The sequence below is a fragment of the Scyliorhinus torazame genome, chromosome 22 (assembly GCF_047496885.1).
Source record: "Scyliorhinus torazame isolate Kashiwa2021f chromosome 22, sScyTor2.1, whole genome shotgun sequence".
Lineage (NCBI taxonomy): Eukaryota > Metazoa > Chordata > Chondrichthyes > Carcharhiniformes > Scyliorhinidae > Scyliorhinus > Scyliorhinus torazame.
This window is the reverse complement of record NC_092728.1, coordinates 99728688-99735992: the sequence shown is the minus strand read 5'-3', so window position 1 is coordinate 99735992 and position 7305 is coordinate 99728688.

The following is a 7305-nucleotide window of genomic DNA, read 5'->3' as shown; positions in this document are numbered from 1 at the left end:
GGAATTGTAGTTCTGACATGCACAGCAGCGGTTGGAGCCCAGTGTCTGGGAGTTTGCATTTAAGAGAGCGTGAGCCTGAGTGGCTGCCATGTGGGTGGGGCTGGAATAGGAGGTGTGCACCTGTAAACCACAGCGCAAAGCAGACAGAATGAGGACCTCAGCTGTTTAACCCCCTTTACCCCTCCCTCACCCCATCTCCCTCCCTCACCCCATCTCCCTCCCTCACCCCATCTCCCTCCCTCACCCCCATCTCTCTCCCTCACCCTCATCTCCCTCCCTCACCCCCATCTCCCTCACCCCATTTCCCTCCCTCACCCCCATCTCCCTCCCTCACCCCATCTCCCTCCCTCACCCCCATCTCCCTCCCTCACCCCATCTCCCTCCCTCATCCCCATCTCCCACCCTCACCCCCATCTCCCTCCCTCACCCCCATCTCCCTCCCTCACCCCCATCTCCCTTCCTCACCCCCATCTCCCTCACCCCATTTCCCTCCCTCACCCCCATCTCCCTCCCTAACCCCATCTCCCTCCCTCACCCCCATCTCCCTCCCTCACCCCATCTCCCTCCCTCACCCCCATCTCCCACCCTCACCCCCATCTCCCTCCCTCACCCCCATCTCCCTCCCTCACCCCATCTCCCTCCCTCACCCCCATCTCCCTCACCCCATTTCCCTCCCTCACCTCCATCTCCCCCTCACCCCCATCTCCCTCCCTCACCCCCATCTCCCTCCCTCACCCCCATCTCTCTCCCTCAACTCCATCTCTCTCCCTCACCCCCATCTCCCTCCTTCACCCTCCTCCCTCCTTCACGCCCACCTCCCTCCTTCACCCACTCTCCCTCCTTCACCCCATCTCCCTACCTCACCATCTCCCTCCCTCTGCCTCTGCCCACCCACGCCCCATCTTCCCTCACAACCCCTCCCTCATCCCCCCTTCTGCATCCCCAACTCCTTTCTCTCACCCACATCCCTCCTCCTCCACCCTCCCTCACACTTTGCCCTCCTTTACCCCTTCCCCCTCTCTCAACCTTCACCCCCCAGCCAACAGTAGGAAAACGCTGATTGTGTGGGATTGAGAAATAGAGAGTGTGTGTGTTTGTGTGAGAGACCTATCTGTATCCAGGTTCCTTCAGGAGTGAGCTGATGTTGATAGCGGCCTCCAGGGGGTGCCACCTTACCTTGTTACGGTAAGTGTACAAGGCAGCTGTCTTCGCAATAGGATGTGGAGAGCAGAAGATCCCAAACATTTTATCAATTGCTTCACTTAGCCTATTTGTAGCATAACCTCAAACATAAAAGTAGCTATGAATATTATAAAACATAGAACATACAGTGCAGAAGGAGGCCATTTGGCCCATCGAGTCTGCACCGACCCACTTAAGCCCTCACTTCCACCCTATCCCCGTAACCCCTCCTAACCATTTTGGTCACTAAGGGCAATTTAGCATGGCCAATCCACCTAACCTGCACGTCTTTGGACTGTGGGAGGAAACCGGAGCACCCGGAGGAAACCCACGCACACACGGGGAGAACGTGCAGACTCCGCACAGTGACCCAGCAAGGAATCGAACCTGGGACCCTGGCCCTGTGAAGCCACAGTGCTATCCACTTGGGCTACCGTGCTGCCCTCAATGATAATTGGTCAGATATTAGGTCGGAATTTGACCCCGGACTCTGGTGAGGCAGCAGTGCTAACCACTGTGCCACCGCGCCACTATGATTGAAGAAAGGTTTCAAAAATGAAGATCAGAGTGTGCTCATTGATGGAACTAGGTACTAGAGAAGAAAAATACATTTATTTACATAAATAGTCAGAAATTAGCCTCAAAAATGAATATTTCACAAAGTTTAAAACATTGGCATGATTGCATGTATCGGTATCAAATATGATGATGCAGCGCTAGGTATAAATTCTTTAGACACTGACTCCTTGAATGTAAGTGCATAAATGGTCTTAACTTGGTTTGAGGCACTAAAAATTGATCAGGTTGCTGGACCTGATAAAATGTAACCTTGAATGCTATGGAAATTGGAAAGCTATGATGCGAGCCATTAAATTAGCTGACTAATAGTTCTTTTGAGATCTGGATTAGTAAGATGTGCAGTTCACGCCTACTCCCCAGGGCAAAGAAATCTTGCCGGAATACCTTGGATTTTTTTACTTCTTCACACCATACTTGGCAGAAAAAAACATCTTCACGAAGAGAGCTCTTCAGGACGAAAGCTCCACACATGATGCAGGAGAACCATCAATGTGTGTTCAAGTCACTTAAACAGGCATTGACAGAAGAGACATATGTTCTACAATACTGAACCCCAAGAAAAAAGACCGTCTTAGAGGTTGTCACATCTAAAAAGAGGTGAGGAGCAAGCATTATGCAGAATGGGCAACCAATTGCATTTGGCTCCAACAGCCTATTTCATACACAATCCAATTATTTGAACATAGAGCATGAGACACTCACTGATTTGTGGTAGCTCGAGATTCCACTTGGTAATGATTCATTGTGGAAACTGACCACCAACCATTGGAAATGATTTGACACAAGCCACAGACAAGTGCACCACCCAGACTATAACACCATCTGATAAAAATACAGGGGCTTTGATGTCTGTTACAAATGGGGTAGCAAACTGGCTACTTTAGACACAGAGCAGGTTACTAAATCCGAAAATGCTGCGGATTTTTTGCTAGATCTACAAGTAAATGGCATCGGCTTTGAAGATGTACTCAATATTGATCTGATGAACTTTAGCCAACAGAAATACCACCAACTTCAGGAAGAAACAACAAATGATCGATGACTGAAGGTATTATGGTGCGTTATTGCAGAAGGCTGGCCTGATATGATACAAAAAGAACCAGACATGCTCAGATATTTTTGGTCACACAGAGATGAACTAAGTACTTCAGGAGGTGTGGTTTCCATAGGAAAACAGGGGTTTGTCCCTGAGGGTCTCCACCAGGACACCAGGGCGTATGGACCTAGAGTGGATAGGTTTCCGGGCAAGAGAAACCGCATATTGGCCAGGGAGCACCAACAATATCGAGAAGGTGGTGAGGATGCCTGAGTCACCAACAACATCAACAAAGAACCAGTATACCCTCACATGATTCCACCGCAGCCTTGGTCTAAAATTCCAACAGATTTATTTACTATCTGTGGTGATGACTTTCTTATGGCCACCGATTACTTTTCCAAGTTCCCGATCGTAAGACAATTGAAGGATTCCTCAAATGTGCCCATGGTGGATGCAATGTTTAGTATCCTGAAGAAACCGTATGAGACAATGGGCCACGATGTACAGGCAGGCCTTTTAAGCACACGTGTGGGAAATGTGGTATAAATTATGCAACAGCCTTGCCACACTATCCCACATCCAACAGTCTTGCTGAGCGAATGGTTAAGGCATTAATCGTGAAGTTCAGAGAGACAAAACAAGATCTTCGTCTTGGCATGTTACACTTAAGAGCAACACCTGTAGATATGGGCTCACTGGCACCAGCGGGAATCATGTCCAGGAAGGTTAAGACAACCTTGTTGAGCCATCACCCATCCCATTTCTCAGCAATACAGAAGATACTTCTCAAGAAACCAGGGAGAATGAAGTCAACACATGACCAATGCAAGTGTAGAATTGCCTAGTCTACACATAGGACAAAGATTTCAGGCCATACATCCTCCCGAGGAAAACTGGCCACCTGCCTCACTGGAAGTGGGCAGTGAGCCTGTATCCTACAAGGCCACAACACTGAATGGGGTGATAAGGAGAAGCAGAAGACAGCCGAGGCAATTGTACAACTGTATAACACCCAGCATTCAGAAAACAGTTTTTGTGGAGATTACTGCCATGAAAGCAATCAGCAGTCCAATAAATCATTGGACGCCAACTCACCAACAAGGCAAGAACACCTAAGTAATAAGTCTAGACCTCAGGAAGGTCATACCATCATGAGATATGAGAGCATTAGTAAGCCACTTATATGTTACCCAGCCTTTTCAACAGAGATCTATCTTTGAGGAAATAATGTTCGCAACCACCCTACTGTACTCTTGCTGTGTGTAATGTTATCTTGGGGTGGGGAAAAAGGGGGATGTTGTGATATCACTTTAAGGGTCTAGTAATTGAGTAACTAGTAACTGAGCAAGTAATTGGGATGTAAAGCAGCACGTGATCAGCAGTATGTAGTGTGTAGGAATTATGGCTGACCTTTCCCTTTGAGAAATGGGGCGAAATTCTCCCCAAATGGCGCGATGTCTGCCAACTGGCGCCCAAAACGGCGCCAATCAGACGGGCATCGCGCCGCCCCAAAGGTGCGGAATGCTCCGCATCTTTGGGGGCCGAGCCCCAACATTGAGGGGCTAGGCCGGCGCCGGAGGGATTTCCGCCCCGCCAGCTGGCGGAAACGGCCTTTGTTGCCCCGCCAGCTGGCGCGGAAATGACATGTCGGGGCGGCGCATGCGCGGGAGCGTCAGCGGCCGCTGACAGTTTCCCGCGCATGCGCAGTGGAGAGAGTCTCTTCCGCCTCCGCCATGGTGGAGACCGTTGCGGAGGCGGAAGGGAAAGAGTGCCCCCACGGCACAGGCCCGCCCGCGGATCGGTGGGCCCCGATCGCGGGCCAGGCCACCGTGGGGGTACCCCCCGGGGACAGATTACCCCGCGCCCCCCCCCAGGACCCCGGAGCCCGCCCACGCCGCCTTGTCCCGCCGGTAAGAAAGGTACTTTAATTTACGCTGGCGGGACAGGCAATTTATCGGCGGGACTTCGGACCATCCGGGCCGGAGAATCGAGCGGGTGGGCCCGCCAACCGGCGTGGCGCGATTCCCGCCCCCACCGAATCTCCGGTACCGGAGACTTCGGAAACCGGCGGGGGCGGGATTTACGGCAGTCCCCGGCGATTCTCCAACCCGGCGGGGGGTCGGAGAATGACGCCCATGGTTTGTGAATCCATGAAGTAGACCAGTCTGCCGAGCCCTCCTCTCATGTTTCTAAGCTAAACCAAACCCATGTACAGTTTACCAAGTCCTGTGTGTGAGATTGGTGAGCTTGTGTAAAATAGAAACACAGCACCCAACACGACCAAAAGTGGATTACCATCTCTTTCAAAATATTGGAAACACTTTGCAGGTCAGGAAGCATGAGCGGTGGGACCCGCTGAGCTGTTTCAGCAACAAACCCCACTGAGTGTTTCTCTCTGTTTCTATTTTTACTTCAGTTTTCCAGCATTTACAGTCTGCTATTTGTGAAGCACTTTGTGACAACCTGAGTGATGCAAATGAACGGTTTTAATTTCCTGCAATACATGCTGTAATTTCAAAGAAAGGTAGAATACTAATTAAAGTTCAAAGGAGAACTGAATTCATGTCAATTGTGAAATGCAGCACAATGTCACATGGTTTACTGGAGGGAATGATAAGAAAATTGCTTTGCAGTTCTAAAGCCGTGTTTTCGAAAACAAGCATCTAGTCCAGAAATCATTTCAGTGCTCGTGTGGTCATGGGATTCTGTCGCAGTGTTTAAACATTGGCAGCTGCGACAAAGAAGTGGGTCAGGGAAAGGGTGGGTGAGGTAAGGGACAAATGGAACAGGGAAGGGAAAAGGGGGTACAGGTAGGGAAAAGATGGAGGCAGAGGGAAGTTGGGGTGGTGGTGAAAGAGAAAGTGCATGCAGGAGGAAGAGAGGAGGGGAAAGGATGTGGGGAAGGTAAAAAGGGCAAATTGGGGCAGAGTAAAATGGAAAGACAAAGGGTGGGGGCATCTGGAAAGTGTGGGGGATGGGAATGGATGGGTGAGGGGGAAGGGGGAGGACGTGGAATGGCTCCAATCCTGGGGCGAAATTCTCCGGTATCGGCGCGATGTCCACCGACTGGCACCCAAAACGGCGCAAATCAGTCGGGCATCGCGCCGCCCCAAAGGTGCGGAATCCTCCGCATCTTGAGGGGCCGAGCCCTAACCTTGAGGGGCTAGGCCCGCGCTGGACTAATTTCCGCCCCGCCAGCTGGCGGAAAAGGCCTTTGGTGCCCCCGTCAGCAGCCGCTGACGGCATTCCCGCGCATGCGCAGTGGAGGGAGTCTCTTCCGCCTCCGCCATGGTGGAGACCGTGGCGAAAGCGGAAGGAAAAGAGTGCCCCCATGGCACAGGCCTGCCCACGGATCGGTGGGCACCGATCGCGGGCCAGGCCACTGTGGGGGCTCCCCCCGGGGCCAGATCGCCCCGCGCCCCCCCCAGGACCCCGGAGCCCGCCACCTTGTCCCGCCGGTAAGGTAGGTGGTTTAATCTACGCCGGCGGGACAGGCATTTTAGCAGCGGGACTTCGGCCCATCCAGGCCGGAGAATCGCGGGGGGTGGGGCCCGCCAACCGGCGCGATTCCTGCCCCCGCCGAATATCTGGTGCCGGAGAATTCGGCAACCGGCGGGGGCAGGATCACGCCAGCCCCCGGCGATTCTCCGACCCGGCGGGGGGTCGGAGACTCTCGCCCCCGATGTTTATTAATGGATGAAAATTCATTGCCAATAATGTTAGTTTTCTTTTTTAGCCCACCTCCCATTCTCTTAGTCTTTCCCTTTTCCAATACTTTGACTTATCTTCTTTCCTCACCAACATTTCAAGTCCTCTTGTTTACATTTTGGTTTTACACAAATACCCTGGGCAGGATTCTCTACTCGCCGACTCCAAGATCGCGTTCGGCAATCGGCTGGAGAATACCCGATTCCGTCCAAATCAGGGGCGGCGCCGCTTTCGCAATGCTCCGCCCCATCCAAGGACTTTTCATGACCTCTCTTAGCCCTCCTAATTTCCCGCTTAAGTGCCTTCCTACTTTTTTTATACTCCTTAAGGGTTTCGACAGTCCCCTCTCTTCTAGATCGTACAAAAGTCCCCTTTTTCTTTTTGACGAGATTCACAATATCCCTCATTATCCAAAGCTCCCTAAACTTCCCATACTTATCCTTCGTTCTCTCAGGAACACGACTTTCCTGAATCCTAATCAACTGAAAGACTCCCAAATGTCCGATGTTGATGTAACCTCCAACAGCCAACAGGCCGGTAGGAAGGAAAATGAAATTAAGGCCAAAAATAAATCAGCCATGATCTCATTGATGCACATGTAGATTGTCCGACGAGGGAAGGGACAGTACTGGATCTGGTATTGGGGAATGAACTTCACAGGTGGTTGAGGTTTCAGTAAGGGAACATTTTGGGAGTAGTGACCACAATTTGGTAAGGTTTTAGGGCACTTTTGAATAGGGGTGAGGGTCACACTCTGCGAGTACGCCGCCCACCGTATCGACGGCCTCAGGACATTG